This window comes from Sturnus vulgaris, chromosome 2, assembly GCF_052056855.1.
Source record: "Sturnus vulgaris isolate bStuVul1 chromosome 2, bStuVul1.hap1, whole genome shotgun sequence".
Lineage (NCBI taxonomy): Eukaryota > Metazoa > Chordata > Aves > Passeriformes > Sturnidae > Sturnus > Sturnus vulgaris.
In genome coordinates, this window is record NC_142244.1 from 42,885,247 (window position 1) to 42,912,579 (window position 27,333).

Sequence of the window (27,333 nt, forward strand, 5' to 3'; positions counted from 1 at the left end):
TTTCCATTGGGATTTATCAGCTACTTAACAACTGAAAAAACAGGAAGTAATCTACATTCCACGGTCCATGCTTATTGTTCAGCCTATTGGATAAATGAATGCATCTCTTGAAACCTGTTAAAAAATTAATCACTTTTAGGATGCACAAGACAATACTAGCTCCAGTAATTCACGCATTCCTTTGGCATGGATTACTGTATAATATTTAAAGACAGCTGTTTCTCCAAAAGCCAGAGATGGTAGGACAGATGGATAAGCAGAGGGGTGGCAAATTCCTCAGAGGGCTTTATCAACTGCTTGCCATATTCAAAAGGTAGAAGACATAATTTACGGTGTAGCAGAGCTTACATTATACAGTCAGTGTAAATAGTTTGACTTGTTAAGCTGATCAAGTTTTTTAATACTTGCATTAATACACTTGCTGTCCTCTTCTGTTGAGGGAACTCATTTCAACATACATGCTTTAACTCCTGAAAAATGCTATTTCAAGGACACCATTCTCCATCTCTATAATAAAAACAATCAAATAATCATTTTAAAAAGTCCACATGACAGTACAAGACCCTGTAAACAGCACAAGTTCATGTTATATCCTTTCATATCATTACTATTTTTGCTCACATGGCAAATCTTTTGCAATTTATCAGTTGCTATTTGTGTCATTATATGAATGGACCAGGCTTTTTGTGCCAAGATTTCTGTCACCAAAGACTGAGGTTTCAATATGAAATTATAGTTTATAAGCAAGAAAAGAAGCAAATGTGATACTCTGCAAAATTGCAGAGTATTTATTTGTGACATAAATTTATTATTGTGCAGCTATATACAAAATAGATACTTCTTTATTCAGTGTCTCCTTATCAAAGCAGCTCAGTGTGTTCTCCCTCTTACTTAAACTATGATTCACGAAGTCACCCTAGCTACTGCATAGAGATAAATAAATCTGTGCACAGAGGATATAAGCTACAAAACACACACAAGAATCCAAACAATAGAGTAGATGCACATTATGACACTAACACAGAGTCCCAGCACTCCATGCACTCATAAGTGTTTAAAATGACTGTGGCTTGCTTTAAAAAGAAAGCTATTTGAGGCTAAATATAGAGCATACATACATCTATAAATGGTGCCAATTCAGTTTCAAAAAATTGAAATAATTCAATTTTATTCCAGCTGTCCCTCAACATTTACACCTGAGAACAGATTTTTATTCCTTGAAATGTATATCTACCATATTTTTTAAATAAATCAGTTGCATTATTTCTTTAGAAATTGTGAGAGTTAGGAAATTTTTGCTTGTCAGTTATTGATTCAGTGTTCCAATCTTCCAGCCCATGTTCATAATGGGTGTATTTGTGGCAGGATTTCCACTATATCTCTTCAAAAAAAGGATCTGAAAATATGTTTTAAAATAAAAGAAGAATTCTTTTGCATTAGATTATTTCAGTGACTGAGGACTGAAAAAAATCCAAAATGTGACAAAAACTCCTTCTTTTTCAAGAGCTGTCAATATTGAGATAGGAAAATCTGTCCTCGGGGTAGAAAGAAGAAACCTACATGCATATTGCAGCAGAGGTGCAAGAACCAAGTATAGATGAAGAAACCCACCAGAAGGCTAAAAATAATTTATATTTTAAAGCCATTTCATACTTTTTGGAGGATGTGAAAAGGAATTCGGAGTTCTCCAGCACTGGCACTTGACAGTTGCAGAGTACAGCTGAAAGTTCCTAAATACCCTTTGAGACACAGAGCAGTTAATGTAGCCTGGAATGAGGACACAGGGAAAAAGAAACACTAAGAAAGAGGAAAGAAGAACAACAGATGGCATAGCTGAAGTATAGTCAGAAGCATAAACTGCAAGGGAAACAAACAAATCCCAAAGGCTGCGAGTAATAAATTTGCACAGTGGGGAACACATAGTTCTGGAGAAACTTCAGTCAGAAAATAAACTGTGCATCAATCCAAAGCTTTCTGTTTAGTGCTAGTTGTCCTAGTAGATTTTCAACAAGCTTTAGAAATTTTTCCCCCTACAAATCTGTTTTGAGATTGCAAGGACCTGCAGGAGGAAAAGACTTCTCTGGAGCCTGACTACCCTTGCTGAGCCATGTCAATGCCCTGCAGACTGAAGAAGAAAGACCCATGTGTAGGGATTTAAAACACACTGTTGCCTGTCCCAAACATTGTTTAGCCCACTTTGCCATGAAAAAAGCATAGGATGGAGCAACAGGATGGTGCTAACTCTGGGCTGGGCAGAGACAATATCTGGCCCGTACATTCTGGGTCCAGACAAAAATTCCCACTGTGGCAAAGAGTGTGAAGAAGCAATGGCTCATACACATATCACAGTCAAACAAAGATCACCTCTGGTTACGGGACAGATGGCACCTGTGGCCACTGAAGTTCCTTCAAATATGCCCCCATGGAACTTGCACTGTTCTAAGCCACGGCGACAGGAACTTGAGATAAGATAAAGATGGAACTATTGTCCAAGTGCTTACAAAGCTGGGGGAGAATGCATAACTGATAATGGACACAAAGAATGCAGAATTTATGGGCCACAAGGAAAATCAACTCAGAAACTATGTTGAAATCAACTCCCACTCAATAAAAGGTAATTCTGGCAGGGCAGAGTGCAACCACCAACCACAACCCATGGACTAAAGAAACTCACTGACTCAAAACAAGAGGAAAACTCATCATAGGACCAATTAGCATTTGAAATGAGGGAATCCTTTAACCAATAAAATAAGAGAAATGTGTAGCCAATGAGAATTAATTTCTTTGTTTGTTAAAATGTATAAATAACAACCTTGTGACCCCCACCTACAAGAATCACAGAAGCTCAGGACCACGGAATAAGCTGAGGTGGAAGAGATCCACAAGGACCATGAATTCCAGTTCCTGGCCCTGCATAGCCTCATCCCCAAGGATGACACCATGCCTGGGAGTATTCTTCAAATGCTTCTTGAACTCTGTCAAGCTTGGTGCTGTGGCTACTTCCCTGGGGAGCCTGTTCCAGTGCCCAAACACCCTGTGGGTGAAGATCCTTTTTCCTAATATCCAGCATAAACCTCTCCTGACACAGTATCAGGTCAATTTCCTCACATCCTGTCACTGGTCACCACAGAGAAGGGACCCATGCTTGCCCTTCCTCCTCCACTCATGAGGCCCTGGGTGAAGAAGAATCAGTGACAGACCACTGGATCCATGGGTATATTCTGCTTTATCTGTCTCTCTCTCCCTTTCTCTCTCCCCCCATTGTCTTCTTTCTTTCTTTCTTTCTTTCTTTCTTTCTTTCTTTCTTTCTTTCTTTCTTTCTTTCTTTCTTTCTTTCTTTCTTTCTTTCTTTCTTTCTTTCTTTCTTTCTTTCTTTCTTTCTTTCTTTCTTTCTTTCTTTCTTTCTTTCTTTCTTTCTTTCAGCCTGGAGAAAAGAAGGATATTACAGCATATTCCAGCATCTAACAAGGGACTTTTTACAAGGACATAGACAGGGGCTAATGTCTTTAAACTGAAGGAGACTAGGTAAGGATTACATATTTGGAAGAAATTCTTTGCTGTGAGGGTGGTGAGAAACTGGCAGAGGTTTCCCAGGGAAGCTGTGGAAGCCCTCTTCCTGAACATGTTCACGACTGGGCTGCATGGAGCTCTGAGCAATCTGGCCTAGGGGAAGATAACCCTATCTGTGGTGAGGGGATAGATAGAACTTGATGATTTTTAAGATCTCTTCCAACCTAAATAGTTCTATGATTCCATGATTTTCAAGAAATTTAGTAAGATGGAGACAATGTGTAGGTTCTGGCACAGCTGAGGATAGCTGTGCTTGGCAGCAAATGTCTGTCTTCTGCTAAGCTCTGAGGCAATGAACTGGTACCACATAAGTTCATACATGATCAGCCATGTTTGAAAAAGGAGTTACAGAGTTTAATCTAATTTCATGATGAGGAAATTCTCATGTGAAATTTGTTTTTCAATAGTGTGAGAAAAGACTCAGAGCAGGAATCTTACTATATTGGCATATTTATTTTCATTGTGGTAAGGTCATGTGTCCCCTGTTTGTAGTTTATACTTCAGGGCTAAGTAAAACACTCTAATGATGTAAAACTGCAGGTGACAGGGATATACTCAAAGACAAAATTTAGGCTGTGATTGTGGAGCTATTGAGTGAGGTGACTAAATCTCAGTCACCTCATGCTCATAGCATGATTAGGAAATGTGCCCCAGAAGTACAAGAACATTGTTGCTGTTGCTAGCATTATCTCAAGTTTCAGAGCTCACTTCTGAAGGTAACTAAGAATAAGCCTGGAGCAGGAAATATAGCTCAGGTAAAAAATAAACTGAAACCACTCAAAAATCCTACAGTAACTTGACTGCACTGACCAGATTAATATAAACAAAGACAAAAACGTATTAAAAGGAAGTAAAAATAGAATAATTGGCCAAGCCATTAAGTGACAGATCATAGACTTAGGCATTAGAAACAAAAAATTGAAATCACAACTAATTTTGATTGCACAAATTAGAGTCGGATTGATATGTTTTCTTCCAGAAAGAGAGTTCACAGAAGAATAGCTTCACTACATTCCAGTGAAGACAGAGTGCATTTGCTAGACTATTCAGCACAAGGGTGGCAGTTGGGACACAGGACTTGAATTCTTGGATCAGTTTCCAATGGTCAAACAAGATTCCCTAACGACCCTCAACTTGCACTCAATTAATCTTCTGAAGCAATCGATTTGAGCCCAAATATCTGCTCCAAGTTGAGCTGAGCATCTACCTCCAACCTTTGTCGTGTTAGATAAACTTGACCCCAGCTGATGGCTGCAATTCAGACTACTTCACATGCACACATCTGTGTATAGACATGTAGATCTCTCAACATGGAGCTAAAGCCAGCCCTGTAGGAGAGATCTGAGACAGACGAGAGTAGAACTATAATTCAGCTGTCTAAAACATCCATCTAGGGATCTACAGAGTAGTTGAGCCATTTGTAAGGTGCTGACCTATGACAAAGTAAAAGAGATTTTCACCATTCTGGACTGGCAGCTGGAGACCAGGTGAATACCTTGGAACACCCCAGTTGGTACTAAATACCTATTTAGAAAATTGAGTTGACTCTGAGGGTCTATGACATTGATACCTACATCTCACCTAATCTCGTGGATTGCTCTAGTGAACTGGCCTGACACTTCTCAAGTGAAGTTTATTCTTCTGAAGCAATGTCAAAATTACTCACTGGTCTAAATTGGTCACTGCTCTGGGCTATGAATTCTTATATCTTCCTACTGGCTATGAAGCAAATTAAGATGATTTAAGGTAAAAGTAGATATTGAAAAAGAGATTAGCTGAATTGCAAGTTTTAGCCCAGGCTACAAGGGAAGCACTGTTAAAGCTTAAGAAATTAGGTACTTAGGGTCCAGCTTCTGTGCTGTTGAAAACAGTAAGGTTTTGGAGACTTAATTTAATAGGAACAAAATTGGAGTTTTGTTTAAATCAATATGAAAACCTGATAGTTTTTTGGCAATTTTATTAGCCAAAATGGCAAATAGCAAAACTGTTTTATAAATGTAAGTATACATATATATTTAGAAGATTATAACAAATATGTTGAGGTTATATGCTTTTACTATCTTTGAAAAAACAGGATTGAACAGCAACATAGTGGTCTTTGAACTGGAATGATGACAGTTGTACAAGTTCACTAAGTGGCAGAAAAGACCCTTATGCCTGCAAATAGCTGTACTGCCATTATCTAGAGACAGAAAAGCCATGAGCACAGTGGGAAACTACACACCACTTGATTTAGCTCCAAAAATGTGGTAAACAACTTCAGTGTTCAAGAGGACTTGCAGAAAAACTACACAGAAAAACAAAATAAACAAGCTAATATAGTGACAGGACAAGAAGTGATGGCTTTAAACTGAAAGAGGGTAGGCTTAGATTAGATATTTGGAAGAAATTCTTTACCTTTGTGAGTGGTGAGGCACTGGAACAGATTTCCCAGAGAAGCTCTGAAGCCCCATTCCTGGACATGTTCTAGACTGGGCTAGATGGGGATTGGAGAAGTCTGATCTAATGGAAAATGTACAGGCTCATGGAGCAGGATTTGGAACTAGATTATCTTTAAGGTTATATAATATTCTAGGATTCCATGGGTTTAAAGTTTAAATTCAAGATCAACTAACCAAAATTTAAAAATGTATATAAAATATTTTAGAATAGATTTTATGTGCCATTCAGAGCTAGTCCATAGTTCTCTATCAAATCTTTTTTCACTGAAATTAGAGTATTGACTAAACCAAAACGATTTCTCAAAACTCTCTTTTTTCTTGAAAAACTTAGGAAAATAAAGTTTCCAAAAATGCAAGGTGGGATTCATCTCACTTAGCTTTAGAAGTTTATAGCATAAATGTGTTCATCTAAGCTAATTATCTTAACTTCCCTTTTAACAAATTTTAGACATCTACTGCAAAAGGAGATGAACTGCACCTCGGAAAACATGTTTTTCTCTATTATTCAATTAAAGGCAGCATATGGCAGGCTCAGATGCAGAATTAGACTCCTTATATATGCATCTGATAAAATTAATCCCATTCCAGGCTTCTAAAAGCACCTCAAAAACAGCAACAAAAGGATAGCCCTGAGACATTTTGTAGCTCAGGTGCATGTTCTCCACGCTTCTACGCCTGACACTCCCTTACTAGTTGTCCTGCTCATCTGTGTCTATGCAATCTCCAGATGGGCTGCTTCACCTTTCCAAAAGGGAGAACAGGACTCACAATTGGCAGTGCAAAGTGACTGTCTAATATCTCTACATTTTTTCCCTTGGGAGGAACATATTTTCTGTCTCAGTTTAACTGACCATCTTTCTGTTCAGAATAGTTCACTTTCTGTTTTGTTAGCATGATTGTGTATTTCTGTATAATTCCACTACTCAGTATGAGGAATGAAAAGAAAAAAGAAAAACGACCTGTAATTTCCTTCCTTGCATTCCTACAGTCAGAGGTATACCTATTGGAAACACCAGTTCTTGGAAACATTAATGCTGCTGTTGATTTGTTTGTAAACTCATAGAAGAATTTGACAAGAGAAAATGAGATCTTGAAAGACGAGCTGAAGGTAGAAACTCTCACTTAGTTATGAGAAGCAGAGATAGTTGTCTCTGAGAGACATATATTTAAACTTTTAAGGAAGTGTCAGAAATTACTTTTTCTTCAGTCTCTGTCATGCAGTCAAAAGAGGAAGTCAGTATAAGACTCAAACAAAGGAGAGCCAAACATATAAAGCAAATATACCTAACATTTACACTTCTGCTTTGAAGTCAAAATCTGGAGAAGCCTGCACAGCTTATTTCCATGAAATAGCATCACTGCTAGCTGCTTTCTTACCATTAAATGGAAAGTCTCACAGGAGAGACACAGTATTTCCAGGAATAAAATTTATGATCAGAAGTTACTTCATGAGCATGATTCCACCATGAGACTTCCATATATAAACAGCGGAGGAAAATAGCTCTCTAGCTCATCAAAAACACCTGTGCAGTCATGGTAAAAATAGAAGGAGTTTTTTTAGGCACGTACTGAAGACATTTGGATACTTTTCCAAATGCCCTTCAGGTTTTTGTGGTTTTTGTTGTTGGTTTTTTTTTTTTTTGTTTCGTTTTGGTTTTTGTTTTGTTTTGTTTTGTTTTTACAAATATGTATTTGAATGTGTTTCAAAATTTTGAAAGATACTCTCAATGAGTATTTCTCACAGGTGTTTTTAGTGTCACTCATTTCATGACCTGTAATCTCAAACTGTTCAAATGAAACTGTGTCGATCCACCTTTGGTAGTTGTGGATTGATGTTAAAAAGCAAGGACATCAGTACAGCTTAAGAATAACGATTTTAAGGTGGTATATAGGTGAGGTGTTATAGCAGTCAATAAAATTTTGCCAATGGTTCAAAACGATTAGAGGAAATAAGGTAATGGTCTTGCAACCTATTTACACTTACAACACCTACTAGTAGACTTAGAATAATATCATTTCAGTCTTATCTTTGTCAGCTTTGTGTGTGGCTAATTAGAATTAATTTCTGCCATTAAAGAAAAAAGTCAACACCTCCCCCCTCCCACTCCCCATCAATCAGCTATTGGATTTCATAGGAAGGAAAGCACCAAATAGAAGACATGGTTTGTTTTTACACTTCAGATGGAAGTAGTGATGTTTTACCACACTGTAGATTCTGACCTGACAAAAACATAAAACTGAGTTTGGATTAAAATTTCCTTTTCTTTTAAATTAAGCCTTCTGTGAGAGGTAGTCCCACAGCAAATAATTATTGGATAAATCAACGTGGCTTAGAGTTAACTATTATGAACAAGCTGACATGACTGTAATATATATATGATTTGTGACACTACTACTGTTTTCCATTCAAAACAATATCATTTTAAACATTGAAAGCCAAAATATTCCATCATACTTAAAATGCATCTTCATAGAAAAGGAATCTTTTCATAAGTTATCAAGAAGAAAAAAGCCAATAAATAACCTCTAACAACTGAAACTCCTGCCCGGAAACTGCAGAACTAGACTCAGGTTCTCTTAAAAGAACATACACGAAGATTGTAGTCACTTTATACTTCCTGTGCTGCTAAATCAAATAAATTATAACTTATTCATATATATAAAAGCCTCCAGCAAGATCTTTCTCTTACCATAATAACACCTTACAAGACTACATTTCTAATTTAGGCACCTTGTTTAAATTTTATTGGGATAAAATCAATGCTCAGGCAAGAGATTCTGCAGCAGATACTTTATGCTATGCAGCTTAAAGTTTGCTTTTCACTTCCATTTACCTATCTGGGTACATCACCCTTTTAGAGAACTGTCCATTTTTTACCTTTTATTGCAGTAAATTAGGGAACTAAAATTTATTGCGCAGATCATGCAAGTTGCTTATTTTTTTACATCAACAAATGCATTTTAACAATGCACCCTGCAGATATGACCATAGCTTGCACCACAAAAGTCTGTAATTCACACCATACGTGTCTGCTAATGTCAGTTAGCATATGCTCAGAAAAAAAAACAATTAATTAGTCACGTAATTTATGTGTCCATACCAGAAGAGAACCGGGTGCAAATGAGATTAAAAACTCTCTGAATGACCACATAAAATGGATTTATTTGAGACTGCTTTTCCAGTGCTCTTTTTCTCCCTATGAGAAATTCCAGCAAGTACAGTGGTAAAAAAAGAATAGTGGAATGAAGACCTGGGATTGCGACACTGAATGAACAATGACCTGTGATAGGTAACCAGAAGCTTAATATCTACTGCCTTTTTGTTGGTCTGTTACTTGGCTTTCTTTACTGTCTTCTGCAATGGAAAAAAAAAAAAAAAAAAAAGAAAAATGAATGTCCAAGCTAAGCTCTCTGAAGTTCTCTAAAAATTCAGATGTGGTTCTCCTGATAGGAATGTACCATGTGGCCAGTAGGTGTTCCCAGTAAGGCAGTCTGTCTCTGGGTGTAGGGAGAAGCAAGGCAGCAGTGTTGGGAGGCTGATGTCAATGGGCTATGAGGGAGCACTGCTCTGCAAAGGAGTAACAGGATGTCAGTTGGGTAATATGCAGACATTTCTTCTCAGCCTTTCTCAGTTGATGCCTTGAAACTCTTGCCCATGGGATGATTTTGTGGGGTGTTGTGGTCTTGCCACCCAAGAGCCTGAGATGAATGCAGGTTAGACAGAGTTCAAGCCTGGAGTGTGTCTGGCAGTCCACTTGGCTTGGCTGCACCAAATCACTGGAGTGCTAATTGGAGCATGTCTCTGTTAGTTATGCATGTATATCTGGGTGGGAAAGTATGAAAACCTTTTTCTGACATGGTCTACCCATCATTTGTTCATTTTGATAAACAAAACATTTACTGTCATGTTATTTGGTGCCCAATTCCCTCCATTGGATCATGCAACGTAATGTTAACCTAGAAAGAACTTGGATTTTTTTTCATTGAATGTTTTCCATTACACTCAGTGATCCAATCTGTAGTAAAAAGTGTATTCTAAACAACATCCTGAACATCTTATAAATAACAAATGGTAAATGCCTATGGCCATTTCATTTTCCATACTAAATTAAGAACACTGTTTTAACCCCCTACTTTTAAGAGATCAGTAAGGGCTTATTCACTATAAAAGCTCAAATGTGTAGAATTTCTGATCTTTTTGTCTTAGGTCTCACGAACTTTAAGATATCTGAAGATTGTGCCCATCCTAGACTCAGATGTTCAAATAGGGATGTTCAAATGTGTCAGATGTTCAAAGAAGTGGCTCTGAGTGTGGCTAAAGTCAATGCCTGGACATAAGGGGTTGGCTTTTTACTCTCAACATACCCTCTTAAATATTCCTACATCTAAAGGGATCACTCATGGAAACAGATTGTTTTTCTTTGCTGCTCCAAAGGTAATATGAAAGAGGAGAGTAAGAAGAATGAACCAGGATGACTATTTAAATCTTACATCTTTCCCATGGAGGAACTAGAAAGTTAGGATGAACTTAAGTGCCATAAATTAAAAAAAAAAAAAAAAAAAAAGAAGAGTGGACATTTCAAACTCTGTGATTGGTTGGTGCTCCTTTGAGGCAGAGTGGTGAGTACAGCAGTAGAAGAGGAATGAGGAGCTCTGGCTTCCCTACAAAAAAGGGCTTGTGCCTTCGAACATATAACTTTGGTTATAATAATACTTCAGTATTATTTTGACATAATGAACATAAAAATACTCCTTCACATTTTCCTAGCTGTTGTGTTCAGGCTAAAAAACAGAAGAAAAAGGTTAAATTTTGCCACAATTTGTATGAGTACCTGCAAGTCTTTATACATCTGTAAATGTGCTGTGTATTTTCAGAAAGAGTTTCTATTATAAAGTAGATAGTAACCCCTGTTAATAGATGACATAGTGAGACTAATGCAAAAAGAATGTAGGACAAAGCTTGTCAATTGCATCCCAAAGGTGGTAGCCAAAGTCAGAAATGAGTCCTGAAAGAATTTGGTTATCTGCCTTTCAGTATTTAAAGGCAAAGCACAGCCTCTAGGCTCAGATGTCTTAAAAACAGCATTTAAAATTATGAAAGATACCTAGATATCTTCTGCCACCTTGAATCTGACTTTTTAGTGCAGGAAATTCAATTAATATTTTAGTGTTTTGGTTTGCTATTCTGTGATTCTGCATCTTCTCTTTGTATTGAGATTGTATCACACATTCAAATACAGTTAATTTTCTGAAAAAATTCCTCATATATTTGGCTAGTTACGAATAGATTTGGCCTGTGCAGGTAATGAAGGCAAGAAAGCTTTCAAAGATATTTGCAAAAGTATATCAAGAAGAGCACATTTATTTGAGTTTTTAGATTATAGCTCACCTTCTTTTTCCCTTAAATTCAAATTAATCTTGATAGAAATAATTAATTTTCAGGTTCAAGATTTAATAATATATTGGGGTCAAATTACCATTGGATAATTACATTTCATATTTTGGAAATCTGTAAAGTAAGTTCCATGATTTGTTGTTTCTGACTCTTGAAGCACAGATACTCTGAGGCTATTCTTTACTTCCCGTTTGATGGTTGGCTAATTATTGTTTTACAAGTATATAGTCTGTTCATTCCAATGGAAGACCCATTTGGATAAAACAAAACCATTTCTTTTTCTCCCAGAGGTTTTACAAACTTTTCATTATGCAGTAATAAGGAAATGAGTTTCTGTCTTAAGGGAGGCTTGGGAAGTCTTCACCTGTAGCTATTATCAATATTACTGGAGTATGGCCAGAAAATACTGTAGTATTATTGTGGTAAAAGAGATGAGTAAGAAATTCAGAGTGTGTGATCTGTTAAAATACATTTCCCACCTGAGACACATCACCACGTGGACCCCATTCTGGGCAGAGTCGCACTAGCATTGACATTTCTCTGAGAGCAGTATAAAAATTCTGAGATATCTGATCATATCTGATCCCAGTCTAGATTTGTGGAAATACAAATCTGCATTTACCCCAGCTCCTCAGCTGCTGCAAACACTTCAGCAGCACCACTGTGCTCCCAGCATAGTCTTCCCATGGTGGAATCACAATGTCCTTAAGTAGCTGGGATGAGTAGCAGTGTAACTCTAAAGCAAATGTAGCTCTGTGTTTTGAATTAGGAAACCAGCCTTCATGGTATTGCAAGACAAACTCAGAGTGGCCTCAGCGGGAGTACTGAGTAGCAAAGGTAAACACTGCAGACAAATAATGCTGAAATGCTAGTAAATTCCTCACAGAAAGAAATACAGCAAAGCTGTAAAGTGGCTTTACTGATGCTCAGCGTCTTAGCATCTCTTCAGATTTTTTTTGTCTCATCACGTTCACAGTTCAGAGAAGGTGGAACCTTTTTAAGTGGTGTTTCTAGACAGGAACACATACTGCAGAGGTATACTGGGTAAAGCAGCTAAGCACATGAGTCTGGTAAATGCTGACCTTTATCTTTTATTAAATTTAATGCTATGCTGGTTTAAAATTTTCCTCTTAAAAGTTTAATTGGAGATTAAACGTTCACAGTTGGAAATGTTTCCTTATCCAGCAGAACATCAGTCATTATTTATTTACAATATATCTGACTGAGGCTGAAAAATCTTACCTTGAGTTTGGGGAGAATCAGTTATAGTCTTGCAAAGGCAAGGCTTGCTTCATCAGATTCTCTGGTCCTAAGGATTTTCTTTTCAGCTCTTTTGGTGTGCTGTACTCATGACTACTTAGACATCATTAAAGTTGTGTTTTGTATTAATCATTGAAATTAGGGTTATATCGCAAACACATTAAATGTTCGTTTTAACTTATTCCACATGACACCACGTGAGGAAAATGATACTGACCTAAAAAAACATTAAATATTGCTTACATGTTAAATGGCAATTTCCTGTAATTATTCAAAATTTTCTGGTGCATTGACATTATTTAGTTACTAAGGAGCCTTTAGTGCAGTAAGCCTGAAGCCTGAAGACTGTAGCTTAAACATATATAAAAAAATAACTAAGAGCTGGAGAAAAAAGCAGAAATGTGATAACAATGGTCAGCTTGATAGCACTGAATTTAGGTACTTATTTTAAATATAGATTCTTGCTGTGCTTTATAGATGAAAAGTAAGAGTGAGGCTACTTGCTCAGGACGATTCAAACTTTTAGTGAATGGGCAGCTTTCTGCACATCACTTTTTCTCTCCACTGTCAGTGCAATGAGCTGCAAGGACCAGATTCTGCCAGATGCTAAAGGTTAAGCATGTGGTGAATGGGGTTTAATGTCTGTCATTTGGGAGGGGAAGGGAAGAAGGTGATATGACAACTGAAGAAGTCCTCTTGCGCTTGTGTTTTCTCTTTTGTTTCAGTTGATTGCATAAAACAGTCTCATAAATGGATTTCACTTCATCTTAACAATAGCTAATATTCTGTATGCCTACTTATCTTAGCTGCCAGAAAGCTATTCTGGACCTTATTGCTGGCTGGAAAATCTGTCCTCATTTGGAGTCTAAACTCATTCAAGGATATTTAAACAAGCTTGTTCTTGTGCCAACATTGTCCTTTAGCTAAAACTGTTCTGATTTTTTTCCTTCTTTGGCATTTATCTCCCTCATATATTTATGGCAAGCAATCTTGATCTCTCTTGACCTCTGTTTGGTAGAACAAATAAACCCAATTCTTTTGGGGCTTACCCAGATCACAAACTGCAGTGCAGTGCAGATCCCTACACTTCCATCAAACCAAGTAGTTCTGGGCCAAAAGACACAGAGTATGGAACAATACCCAAGGCAATTATTCTGCTTCTTCCAGATCTGACTCAAAAGAATAAAATGCTACTGGAAACCACATAGGTTGTGTCATTTAGAAATGTCAGCTCGTGCTATTACAGCACTCAAGCACAGTGCTTCAAATTGATTCACTTTAATTTGTCATAAAATAAGGTCCCACTTGCCTTACTCATCTTAGTAGACCATCTCATGCTTGCTCTGCTGTGAACAGATCTGCATTGAACAAATACAATTTAAAGTTTTATATGTGGTTTGGGCATGATTAAAAGTTTGATGTCATGCGCATATGTACTATTGATCTAGAATTATAAGACAACCTAATGCTAAAATATTTTTCTCTTGAGAAAAATAAGAAATACAAAAAAAAAATTTGAAGGGCAATATCAGTTTTTGACTTTCTATTAAGAATTTTAATATCTGTACTAAGAAATGTCTTCCAGCACCCCTGATTCCTTTTATTTATGCAGCATCAGAAGTTTATTAAATTTATGGGGGTTTTTTTTCTGCCTCGGTTGCCCAAAAAGGTTTAGACTGGTTTATCTAGAATGTAAAAATGTCAAGAAGATTGCTCTAACTTTGCTGCATTTAGAAATATATATATATATATACATGTGTGTGTGTGTGTGTGTGTGTGTAGGTGGGTGTGGGTGTGTGTTTGTGCTCTTAAATATGTATATTCTTGCTCGTTATTATAGTATGCCTTCTCTACTCCAATGTATGGAAGCAACTGCTTGTGTGTAATACCAACACATGCAGGCACGCACGCATGCACATAACCCACCCAAACCAGTGATTTTCCCAAAGATATAAAAATGTACCCCAAACACATCAATAAAAAGACCATGGGAATATAAGCCCCTTAAAGTAACAAAGACTTAGAGGCAGGAAAATGACGCATTCTCAGCAGCAAGCACTGGTAACAATCTCAACCATAATGATTAAAATGTTTGATGTGAAAGAAGTGACCTCTTCCACTAGTCTCCAGAGGAAGATGATTCTCTCTAGTTAAATGAATTAAGAAAATTTGAATTTGAGAAAGAGTGCATTGTGCTCTGTGGCGTTCAAAGATAAATGATTTTCAAATTACAGAGACAGTATGTGATCTCTAAGCAGGAGAAGCGAAATTATAAGAAGCATATCTGGGTTACTAAATGAAAATAAGCCACACCGATTACACTGTATTTTCCACTGTCTGTTAAAAAGAATAGGTGGCTATTGAACTGCTTTGTCAAAGCATGGTTCCAGGGTTTTGTTTGTCCACAGACTTATTGATCTCAGCAACACAAGACTGTGCTGCACTGTCAGTGCCAGAACTGCAGCTCCCAGGCATGTTGTGTTCAGAAGTGCAAAGCAACCACTCAACCTTTCCCCAGCCTTTTAACAGTTCTCAAGTGGGACACTCCAGCCTGAAGTTGAAAATGTTATCTCAAATTCTTTGGGTTATGTTTTTAAATACTTTTGCAGTAAAATTGAGGCTGGGCTTGAAATGGTGATACCAGGTGACCCGCTCCTAAAATGTGTGCAAAGGGACACCTTCAGCATTTTTCAAGTATGTGTGTAGGGGCACAACCAAAACAGAGGAAATGCCAAGAATGCAGCTGGTTTTGTCCCTTCTTCTCTGGGACTTTCGCACCAAACTCTTATAGCTTTGTTGTCACAGAATTCAGCTAGGCACACAGTTTAATTCTGCATGGACACAAATAGATACAATGTGGCCTTCACATAAAGTAGATATACGATGATGCTTATGCTCTCAGAAAGAAATAGGCATGAAAAATTTTCTGTTATATATGATCTGTAACTCAAACAAAGCTGAATTGTAACCCTAGACTTGAGAATTTGAATGGCAGCCTAAAAATATTATAGCTAGCAGATGTGTGAGGAGCTTTAAAATACTGGTAAAGAGAAAATTCGGAAGGGCAAAATTTAAAAACAAGTATATAATCCAAATGGTTTCAACTAGATACTGGGAATAACCCCCAAAAATTTAAAAAGAAGAAAGGATGTTCTTGAACAAAAAGCCCTCCACTTGCTGTGTAGCTTCACTGGTTCATTGTGAGGTAACAATTCAGTAATGAGGGGCACAAGTTCAGAGCAGAGAAGCAGAGATGTCTGATACGCTGATACGTCACATGCAGCCATTTGGCACGAGCAAGAGGCCAACAGACAAGCTATTACCAAACCCTGCAGTGCTTCCCAGAGATAAAAGAAATGACACTTTAAATTTCAGACTTCTTGCTTCTTGCCTACTGATTGCCTCCTCATTAATAAAATTAATGTTTAAACACTATATAACTGTTTTAGTCTTTTCCAGTTTTCACCCCAAGAACTTTAAACTTAAATATCAAGGAAACAATTGTTTGTCAATGTGGCAATACTAATTTTTATTATTACATCTTGTTCTTGTATTTGCCTTATCTAAAGTACTTGCAAAAGTAATAGGTGTGCATTCAGCCAGTTAAATTCAATAATATAATTTCTCCTTGAAAACAATTTGACTTTTAAAGAGAACATCTTGTTAATGGCCTTCACCAGCACTATTTTGTGAGTGTCATTAAGTTTATTTGGCTAGTGACAATGTGTATTTTTGGCAATCAGGAGCATCTTTAAAACTATATTATCATTACAACGCATCTATGTTTCCTACTTTAATTTCATTCTGCCATAAGAACAAATTGACAATGCATTAATTTAAGTATCCAATTTAAACCAGCTGAAAATGAATGTATTCAAACTAGTAAAACAAAGACAACATCAGGCTAAAAGATTATGGAAATTGAAATACTATAAAGCAATCTGAATGAATTTGGTGGTACTGCAGCTCTTTCTAAATATTCTGATTGCAACAGTTGACTTATATTGTTATTATTAAAGTAGATAATTCCTGTTTTGTTGATCAGTAAACTTTTAAAGATGTAGTTTAAAAGTGTGTGTTTTCATCTTTTCACTTTTGAATAAATATTGTATGTGATTCCAATAGCACGGGAATACAATAATAAAACTAAAGATGTAAAAAGAATTTGAAAATGTCAAGTTTTAATCCTAATTGTGTACATATTTTTCCTGAAAGTAATTACCTAATAAAAATATTTCACTTAAATTTTAGGAACAATTGAGGCAGAACCACTAGAAAGTGTTTTTCACCAAAATTCTTTTTCCACATAAAAAACTTTAATTTTTTTCTTTTTTTTTTTTTTTTACTTCTTTTTAACTGCTTAACATGGGAAAAAAAGTAATGTAAATATCTCATATTTTTGTTGCTTTAATTAGGAAATAGATTTCTGAGAATTAAAACGGGAATTTAAAAAAAAAAAAATCAAACAAAAAACCCCCCCAAAAAACCCAAACAAACAAAAAAACCAAACCAACCAAAAACCCAATGACAAGTTCTACACAGGTTTTCCTGATCTCTTCAGATTTTCTAATAACAGAAGAAAACAGAACTTCTTTAAAACAAAATAATTACACTTGTTCAAATTTAACTTTTTAACATCAATTTTTATGAAAAAGAATCATAGAATTGATAAGCTTGAAGACCTTTAGGATCATCAAGTCCAACCATCAACGTGGCACCACCACCCTGTTCACCATTAAACCATGTCCTCACATGCCATGTCCACATGTTTTTTGAACACTTCCAGGGACCTTGGATCCACCTATTCCCTGGGGAGCCTGTTTCAATGCTTGAGAACTCTTTCGGTGAAGAATTTTTTTTCTTAATATGCAATGTAATCTCTATGCAATGTGATCTAAACCTCCCCATGTGAAAGTTGAGGCCATTTGTTCTTGTCCTGTCCCCACCCCTGGAGATATTTGGTTAACTGTTGGGCTCAAAGAGCTTTAGGGTCTTTTCTAACCAAGATGATTTTCTGGTTCTATGTGCAAAGCAAAGTTTATTAACCTGTCTTTGCCTCCTTTCATAAGACCTTCTGGAGCAAGGATTGCACAAGTCTTTCTTCAGTTACTGGTAACAGCCTCTCTGCTAACCAGACATTTATCTATCACTGCTTGCTAGTGATAGATAAAACCATCTACAAAAACCCTCCCAGCCACCCAATCTACCTGGCTCGAAATACTGAGCTAAGTGAAACAAGGTGCAGTTTCTGGGCCAAAACCTGTGATTCTCAACTATTGTTTGTTTTCAGGTGGGTTCATCTTGATAAAAGCAAGTATAAGTGGTAATGTTAACAAAAATCTGCCCTAACATTTACTTTCAATGTAATGATAAAAAATGGGTCAATGAGCACGTTCATAAGCAGTACCCTGATCCTCAGGTTGCAGTCCAAGGATTTGAGGAAGCCCATGCTCTAATATTTGCTTTTCATGATATTCTTCTAATTTCTCCAAAAGATTTTTCCTGAAACACACTGTAGCTCATTACTTCATCATCCATGTTCACTGATTTTTTTTTCTTTTAGAAGGCTTAAACAAGTGAAGGAAGGAACTAGAAGTGAAATTTTCTGCATGTTGGTCCCATCCTAACATGTGGCAGGGATTTTGGATCCACAATTTGGAGTTAGGTAGAACCCTAGGGCCACACGTTTTCCATGTATCCAGAGAAACCCTAAAAGAAAGCAACTTTTAAGTGATAGGAAAGTTAGATTTACTTTCCATTAAAATATAAAATCTTTTCATCTGCATTCAAGAATCATTTCTCTAATTCTTATCTCTTAATTGTGACTTTTTAGTTCAGAAGACAAAGTTATAAAAACAAGCTTAGAAAAGAGGAAAAACCTGACGTTTTACCCCCTACAGAGGGACAACCCATCAGCAATAATATCATAACAAGAAAAAAATCTCTGCTTATTTGTCTTGGAAGCATGTGTTGATTTGATAGGGTTATATGGTTTCATCCAGAATATTAATAAAGTTATTTATCAGTCTATAAAATTATTCAAGAAGGGCCAGGAGGAGAATTTCTCACAAATATGGAAATTGAAATGAAACAAGTGCACAGATAGAGAGATGGAGTGGAAGATCAAACTAGAAAAGAGCTGTGGTCACCTGGAGACTTGATGAATATGGATGAATTCAGGAACTTTGATAAGCACTGTGTGGTGCTTCAAGTGACAACCCTTACAGAAAATTCAGAAAATGCCAAAGATGCAGGGGGGATGGGGTGGGAGTTGGGAAGTGGATGAGAAATACCTAGAGTTCTCTGCTGGCACAAAAGAAATAAGCAGATGTGGAGACCAGCACACAATCAAGGGCAGGAAAAAAGCCACAAGCCTGCTGCCCAGCTTGTTTGTGCCAGAGTCCTGAAAATTTGGGGTTTCAGAGACTACAGCTAATGAGGCAAGAGCTGGGGCTCTGCAGCTGTCACTATGGCAGGCAATGGAGAGGCACAATGACATTCCATACTGTTATTTTAGCTTATTATCCTAGTTAATCTCTCTCTCGTGGCTAGGATAAAAATATTCTTTCCCTCTACACTTCTTAGGACATTTAGAGCCACCTATAATAGCCTTACCCTCAAAACATGGTGAAAAATTGATGTTTGCCCTACATTAGTGCATTTATGATAGTAACATTTCAAGGGGAGAAAATCCTAAACAAAACTAACAATTCTAATTTCTATTAAAATGCAACTAAAAAGCATTTGCATAAATTTTTGAGTAACAGTCCCTTTCTTTTGTACTCATCCTTCTTTTCTGTTTTTATAGAAGCTTGTCAAAACACAAAGTCCTTCACTGGGAGTAGTGTGATTTGAAGATGAAGGGTTCTTTCTCTTTGAGTGCTATTGGTGTTTTTCAAATTTTCAAATGATCTATTGTTAATGCTTCTTTTCTTATTATTCCACACAGTAAATTACCAGTAAACACTGCAATAACCTGCATAAGTTTTAGGGTAAAACTTTGCAATCACAAAAAACCACTAAAATAATACTTAAGAAGTCACATATTGATCACATCACAGGTAAAAAGCTTGCTATTTCAGAGTAGATAGCCTAAAATTAACTCAAGACCATACAGATCCAGACACGGATCAGCAGTTTCTGAGACATACTGTTAAATTAATTCAAAACCTCTGGCTTCCTGCTAAAATGATAACAACACGTTTTGCAGCTTTAAATGTTACATAAGATTAATTTATGTTTAGCAACAAAATAGTATTTAGAAATTTATGCAATTCATGAGCATGAAGAAATTTTCTCACTAAACCAAACTCAGAATGAACTAAAATTTCAGTAACATTATAGATAAATCTCTAAAATCAGATTTGTAACCACTGAAGATTTTACAATTATGATCATATTTTATTCAGAGGGAGATGAGTTCTCACAAGAGAATAAAACATTATTTATTCAACTGGATCATACCAGGGTTTGTTGTAAACCTGGGACAAAAATGAGAAAAATATATTCAAACCTACAGTTCCACTAAGTCATATAATTTTTCCATTTTCTTCAATCGATATAATTGTTCACTCACACTCATATGAACCAAGTCTATATTAAAAGGTAATAAATAGAAAAGATTTTCAGAAATGGGAAATTTAACAAGTGAAATAACATAGCCTGCTTAGTGGAAAGTACATTTTTTGAAAGATATGACTAGTTAAAGATAGTAAGAGTGATCTGTGGGAGTACTATGTGTGATTACCAGAAATAAAACTGATATTAAAGAGAGAAAAAATACTATATCTGAAGGAAACTACTTGGCAGTGATAGATTTAAATTTATTTAACAAATCTGCAAGGGAAATATTCAAACTCTGTCACTTGAGACATTCATAATGAGAAGAGGTAGCATGAGATATAGTGTAGGCAACAATCCTGCATTGGTCCCGAGGGTTTGAAGTACTTGAACTGAGATATCTTCTACATTTCATATTCTTTTGATCTATCGTCAGGGGAGAAGTAAAAGGTGAAAGAAACTCAGAAGACTGATATTTCTGATTTGGGTGAAAAATAAAGCTCTAATTACAAAATACTTTTATATGCATACACAAATGCACATATACATATTCATGTTAAATTACATGCATACATACTCCCACACACAAAATTTACGTTCTATCACATAGAAATTATTAGATGAGCCAAGATAGAAGCTCCAGGATTAGTGTATGCATGAAAGGTACAATATTAATCACAATATCCTAGTTAGTTCACATACACCTTGTTACTTAAAAAAGGAAAATAGAGTGACATGCATTAATGTATCTCATCTAAGGCTTGAATTAGATGTTTAATGACTTTTAAAAATGCATCTAAATTTAAGCATTGCCTATAATACTTATTCACATGTCCTGACTGGACACATTTTTAACTTACGACTTATTGACATACAGAATGAAAAAATGTAGCCACAATTGTGAAAAAAATATTGTATTTACATTAATATATAAGTGTATTGATAGCTACTTTAAGAGGAAATTACCAAAGATGTTGGACTTTGCTGAAACTAAGACCTGGAAATTCGATTTCTTAATGTTGTAGGAACATTGTGTATGTAGGACAGTTGTTTCTATGAAATGGAAGTGGTATTAGAAAAAAAAAATAAAAGGGCTATTACTTACATATGATTATCTGAGCATGACATCACTGACAAACCACTTTTGTGTCTTTTTTTAGAAATAAGGAACTAGACAATATTCAGTTTTCTCCTTAAATATAAATATAATTTTATTTTGTTTTTACTTACATATTTTATGGGGCATTTTATTTATTTTTATTGTCCGCTGAGATCAATCTATTATTCCCCTGTACTCAGCCCTGCTGTGGCTGCATCCTGAATCCTGTGTTTTGTATATATCTCCTGGAGAAAGACATGGAGGGGCTGGAGCGTGTCCAGAGAAGGGAACGGAGCTGGGGAGGGGTCTCTAGCACAAGTGCTGTGAGGAGCAGCTGAGACAGCAAAGGTTGTTGAGCCTGGAGAAAAGGAGGCTCAGGTGGGACCTTATTGCTCTCTACAACTGCCTGAAAGGAGGGGGTAGCCAGGTGGGGTCAGTCCTTTCTCCAAAGTCACAAGTGACAAGACAAGTGGAAATGGCCTCAAGTTGTGCTAGAGGAGGTTTAGGCTGGATATTAAGAATAATTTCTTCACTGAAAGGGTTGTCAAGCACCAGAACAGGCTGCCCAGGGAGGAGATGGAGTCACTGCCCCTGAAGGTGCTTAAGAAATGACTTGATGTGGCACCTATTGCTGGGGGTTATTTGATATGGTGATGTTCATTCAAATGTTAGGCTTGATGATCTTGGAGGTCTTTTCCAACACCTTAATGATTCCATGATGAAAGTCACTGTGTGTGACCAAACCCTAGAGCTTTTACTCAGCCATCCAAAAGTAAGTGTTCACAGTGTTCAGGCTGGACATACCCTGCAGGCATTCCTGCCAGGGGTGGATCCACATGGGAATACTGCCTACAATCTCAGGAGACCAGTCTTCCCCATTGGCCCTGTCTTTTGCAGCCTTTAATACCCTTTTGCAGACCAATGTGTACCAAAATCACCATCAATCATCACAGCTCACCATCTCTGGAATGTATTAATTACACATTTTCTTCATAATTAATATTTTTATATTCGGATCATTCTAACCTGGTGTTCTTATATTAGGACAAATCATGTTGCCCAACAGAGACACTTGAAAGGAAGACAGAGTGTGTGAGGGGAAGCACACTTGAACACCTAGGTATCTTTTGCTGAACATGGGTGAGACAGTAAGATTTATATTTGAAAACACAGCTGACACAATAAAGAAAGAAACCTTGCAGGTTTTTTATGATGTCTAGATCCTTTGAGAAATTAGGAAATAAATGGCTCATTGTAAGGTTTGTTTTTCTCACATTAGCCCCTGATTTGTTTCATAAATTTTATATGTATATTGGGTCTCTTGAGTGCACAGATGAATGTTTTTGAAAAAATAATTTCTGGTTTCTGGAAGGAGACAAAAGAATGTTTTTTCACGAAACCTCTGGAACCTGGAAATTCACATGTGGTTGTTGAAAAAGAGAATAAAAGCATGAACGCATATAAGTCTTAATAGACATCCAATATAATTGCAATTTATAACAATATTACAGGAAAGAGATTGCATCTTGATCTGGCAGTAACACATTCTTTAGCTATTAGAGAACATGAATAGCCTTATTGCCCAGGCAAAACCCATATCTATCTGATGGGAGGTCCTAATGTCTCTGCCAAGAAGTGGAGGAAATTGGATTTTGGACACATTCAGTTTGTGGCCCATAAGTTTTACTAGGAAATGTAGAAACCCTTTTACTGTGAAACATTGGTACTACTAGGTTTTATCACTTTGGAATGAGTGAATACTTAAAAGAATTTCAGTTCTTGCTTTAGTTTAATTATCCTCATAATATTTGATGTGACCAAGGAACTTGGTTGGCACTCAGAGGATTTCATGATTAGAGAGATTAATGAAAAGGAAAATCTTCTTGATGAATACTTGATGATTCTTAATTCAACTTGTTAATTAGGTCAGTAGTATTTGATTTCAGGGTACAATTTAATCCATTGCAGTTTTAATTTCCTGTATTTCTGAAATGCACTTCACATGCCAGAACACATTCTGCTGTTAAAAGTAGGCATTGAAAGAATCCCTTTCAATGTCTTCATGGTAGAGTGAACATAAAGAAATTAGAGGGCATGGTAAGTAAGCTTGTATTCTTTTCTTAGTGTATATATTTTTAGATATATTCATTGAGAGATAGATTACATAAAATCAGCAATTGCAATGCTTTCACTTCTCTTTCAATTATTTAAGATTAGTAACCAGGAGAAAAATGCAATCCACTTGTCTATCTATCAAATTTTCTTTCTACCTAGCATATTTTCTTATTCTCATACCTCCACTCTCCTGTGTTTGGTCAAAGATCACATTAATACAAATGTCATTGAAATGTTTACTAATATATATGTATGGGATTTAAGAGAGCTTTGTTGACTTATATCAACTTATGATGCACAAATTTTCTACTATTAAGTCAATCTTCTTCCTCTTCTAAAAACAAAGATTTGTAAATAAAAATCACAAATACAAATGCATGTTACTGCCCAAAACAAAATTACTGTGGCTTTGTGTAATGGCTGCTTATATTATCAAGTCACCTTCCTGATACAGAGAGGGTTCCCTGTAATACATTTTCAAGAACACAGTGTTCACCACTTCTTCTAAGATTTTTTTTTTCACAGTTTAATATTAGAGGAAGTCAGGCTGGACCCAACAGCCTGAGAGAGGTGAAGTGTCCCAGCTCCATGCCTTCAGGTCCAAAAAGCCATGCAGCTGAGCATGGGCATCCAGCTGGAGCAGCAGAGCCCAGCCAGCCTGGAGCAGAGCTGGCTTTAGGGGTGTCACCTCACCCCAGTGCCAACGGGGATGTCACTGAGGAGACAGTGAACCCTACACAGCTGTGCAGGGAGCCAGAGGGACAATGGGCACAAGTTGAATCCAGAGAGGTTCAGGCTGGATAAAAGGCTATGTTTTCTTGCCCCATAAGGATAGTAGGGCAGTGGTGGAAGTGGCCCTGACACTTTGGGCAGTATTCCTCTTTGGAGGTTTCCAAGTGCTGACCAAATGAAATGCTGAGCAATCTGCTATGGTCACTTGTGTGACCCTGCTGTGAGCAGTAGATTGGACTTGCCTCAAGTCCCCTGAGAACTCTTCCAAGAGAAATTATCCCATGATCCTAACATTTTCTGTTTAGTCAGGGCCTTGAATATTTACTCTGTTTCATTTTCTTTCTCATGTCCATGTCCCATGAAATTAATTTGGCTTAATTATAATACTAAATAAAAATAGACTAGGTCTTCCTACTTAAAAAAACAGGAATCTCTTAAAGTTCCAGAAATCTTAGCTGAGTCCACCAAAGAGGCCCATAACATACAATATTCTTTATCCTTCTATAAACTGAAAGACACAGGGCTTTCTGCATTTATCTGTGGTGGGTCAGAACAATCTATTTAACCTATGCCATATATACTGTCAGCAAAAGTGGAAATCCAGTAGTATGAGAATTTGTATGTACTTCCCAAAGCCTACTATCACCCTAATATCTGAAAGTTGTCCTGATTTAATTTTTTTTTTTTATGTATGACTAACAATTTTGACCCTATTACTGGAGGGTCAAAATTCTGATTCAGGTTTCTGATAACTGATGTCTTTGGGATAGCTCACAAGATAGCAGTTATGTAAAGGTGTTATCAAGCGAAATGTCTAAAGACACAGTGCTATCTCAATTAATGAAAATATTTGGATAATATGGGATTACTTTGTCAGAGCAAGAGAAGCATAATCAGGCTCCCTTCCAACACTGGACAAATGTGTTCCCAGTTGATTCAGATGTGCCAATGGAAGTGATTACTTCCAGCTCTTCATGATTTCCAGAACAGTAAGTCTCTTTCATTTGCTTCAGGCAAAAATCAGACAGGCTTCCCTAAACAGGGAATTTTGGTGGTTCCAGCTTGTCTGACTGTTCTTGCCTGAAGCACATTACAGGGTATACTTATGAACCAAGCTCCTGACAGACCAGTGATGGCAATAATTTCCAGCAGGGCATTGGGGGACAGCAGCTAGAATAGTGATTTATTACCATTGCTCGGTCTAGAAGAAACAACCCATGGACTGGTTGGATTTTAAGTTAATTAGTTAACAATTCCCTTTGCTGGAAATACCAAAAGGTGCTTTGTGGGGATTTTTTTCCTCCATAATCTTCTCCGAGTTATAAGGTAGGATTTGCTCGTTCTTCCATAGTTTGCTCTATTATTTCAAATGCTGTAGGAAAAGATTGTCAAATTCATTTTTATTTTAAAACTTCTGGAATTGTCCCACTTGTTTACAATTGCAAAAAGTGAAAAAAGACTAACTTCTAAAAAGCAACAGAAAACCCTCTTATATCTGCCTGGTTCACCTCACTTGACTCCTAAACCTCAAGTGTGTAACTATCAAGAAAAGTATTTTTTAAGCTGTAAATTGTCTTCTGATGTTATCACTTGTCTAAATTCCCATGCTGATATAACTGTATGAAAATCAATTCATCTGTGTCATCTTGGATTCCATTGTAATTTACTTTCTGAGATTAGATATTGCTTCCAAAATGTCTAATCCCAAAATTGTTTTAATGATTCTTTGCTTATCTATTTGTAACATGGGTGAACTTTGTCAAATGTTTTCTATCTCTCAGCTGAAATCTCTACCTCTTTTAGAAAAGGCAAATAGCAAAAGTTCCTGACAGATATACTCAAAACAGCCTCAGAGAAGGACCTCACCCTGTAGATTGGGCTGTTATTTTGTCACATACTCAATACAGGTATATGGCCAAAGGAGCTCTAGTCATTCTTCAAGACAATGTATTATGAAAGGATATGAGATCCTGGACGGTGGAATAAGACACCCAAAAGATTGTTTAAGTAAAGAGAAAAATCCACACTGAGAGAGGGGTGGTAAATGAACAACTGAGCATGGTGCTTATCTCTTCCTGTGACTGCTGAGCTTGCTTGGATCTGCAAAACAAAGTCTATTTTAAGTGCAGGTTAAATCACACTAGTCTGAGATGGTGGAACAATACTCCTGGCTGCACAGCAGTGTTAAGTATCATTACTAGTGGGAAGAGTTTCATGCACAGTCAGATCTTCAGGCAAAACTTTCATGCAGAATAAAATTTACTATGGATCTGGTTTTAGCTGTTTCAGTGAAAAATGTGACTTCTTGAAAATTCCTGTAGCATGCTGCAATAGATAAGTCAGAAAAAAACCTCAAAACAAAAATAGATGAGAAGGAAAAGGTAAAATTCTTCTTTTCAACATAGTGATTTTTTGTTTCCTCAATTAAAAATAAAAAGTGCCGTACCTTTGTTGCAACTGTACAATTGAAGAAAGTTTGCTGCACTAGAAAGAAATGTGTCTTTTTCTTTTTGCTATCATAATAACAAAAACAGTAAGTTTTGCTTATCACAAATATTTCCTTTTCACTAGTACTGTTAGACAAGGAATCAGCCAAATCAGTAACTGCACGGCTGTATGCTGGTTTACTTCAACTCCTGGAATTCCTTCTGCTTCATATAGTAAAGCACAGAGTAGAGCATGAAGTAATGATGCCCTGTGTGTCTCCATCTCCCAGCTATTGGGGACTGAGTTCATCATGAGATGAAAACTTCACAATAACTGTGTCTGGGAAAGGTGACCCAGAGAAAAGTAAACTTGAATCAGGCACCTAATTATTATCCAACATGGAAATGCAAGCTGTTTCTAAAAGGCCTTGTCAGTTGAGATAAAATATATAGCTGTGATTCAAAAGATAAGACAGCAATGCAGGGAGCTACAGGGCCATGGAATGATATGATCTGAGCACTGACAAAGGAAAATTATTTTAGTGACAGTTGCCAGATGAAGGTGAGGGCTGCAATAATAGAAACAAAAGGTTATAAAGTAAGTTGCTGCAGTAGCCAAGGTAACAAAATATGGCATGCCCAGCAATTTACTTATCATACTGAAGCATTGTATTTACCCATAGAAGAGGGGAAAAAAAAAAAAAAGAGAAAAGAAAAGAAAAAGATGTATGGTGG